Genomic DNA, 1,505 nt, shown 5'->3' with positions numbered 1-1,505 from the left:
TAATATCTAACAATTCCAGAACAAAATACCTACACACAAATCTCAGTAAAGGAATGGAATAAGAAAATATAAATATATGCCAACCTGCCTCCCAGTCATCCCCTCCTTATCTTTACAAGGCTGAAGAACCTGCAAGCTAGTGATGTGGGGGTTCTCTCATAACCCTCAGTCCCCAGGTGGGTAGATGGCAGGTTGAATAAAGAGAAGCTAGTGATGTGGGGGTTCTCTCATAACCCTCAGTCCCCAGGTGGGTAGATGGCAGGTTGTATAAAGATAAGCTAGTGATGTGGGGGTTCTCTCATAACCCTCAGTGTTTGCCGAAAAGGAGATTCCCTGTCGGAATATTATCGCTTTTCTACGAGAAAAATGTCGTAAAAATTGATTTTAAACAGCGGTTGACATGCTTCGAAGTACGGTAATGGAATATTTAGAATTTCATTGTCACGAATTGCGCCATGCGCGCGACACTTCTTTACTATTTCGGATAGTGTCTGGAACGCATGAACAAAACGCCGCTATTCGGATATAACGATGGATTATTTTGGACCAAACCAACATTTGTTATTGAAGTAGCAGTCCTGGGTGTGCATTCTGACGAAGACAACAAAAGGTAATCAAACTTTTATAATAGTAAATATGATTATGGTGAGTGCTAAACTTGCCGGGTGTCTAAATAGCGAGCCCGTGATGCCTGGGCTATGTACTTAGAATATTGCAAAATGTGCTTTCACCAAAAAGCTATTTTAAAATCGGACATATCGAGTGCATAGAGGAGGTCTGTATCTATAATTCTTAAAATAATTGTTATGCTTTTTGTGAACGTTTATCGTGAGTAATTTAGTAAAATGTTAGCGAATTCCCCGGAAGTTTGCGGGGGGTATGCTAGTTCTGAACGTCACATGCTAATGTAAAAAGCTGGTTTTTGATATAAATATGAACTTGATTGAACAAAACATGCATGTATTGTATAACATAATGTCCTAGGGTTGTCATCTGATGAAGATCATCAAAGGTGAGTGCTGCATTTAGCTGTCTTCTGGGTTTTGGTGACATTATATGCTGGCTTGAAAAATGGGTGTCTGATTATTTCTGGCTTGGTACTCTGCTGACATAATCTAATGTTTTGCTTTCGTTGTAAAGCCTTTTTGAAATCGGACAGTGTGGTTAGATTAACGAGAGTCTTGTCTTTAAATGGCTGTAAAATAGTCATATGTTTGAGAAATTGAAGTAATAGGATTTTTAAGGTTTTGAAAATCGCGCCACAGGCTGGCAGTGGCTGTTACGTAGGTGGGACGCAAGCGTCCCACCTAGCCCATAGAGGTTAAAAGATTTAGATGCACTATTGTAAAGTGGTTGTTCCACTGGATATCATAAGGTGAATGCACCAATTTGTAAGTCGCTCTGGATAAGAGCGTCTGCTAAATGACTTAAATGTAAATGAGTATTGCCTTATCACTGACAATGGGAAATGACAGGTAAATATAGAGATGAGTACTGCCTTATCA

Source organism: Salmo salar, unplaced genomic scaffold (genome assembly GCF_965601325.2).
Source record: "Salmo salar unplaced genomic scaffold, fSalSal1 ptg000619l, whole genome shotgun sequence".
NCBI classification, from domain to species: domain Eukaryota; kingdom Metazoa; phylum Chordata; class Actinopteri; order Salmoniformes; family Salmonidae; genus Salmo; species Salmo salar.
This window is presented reverse-complemented; position numbering follows the sequence as displayed.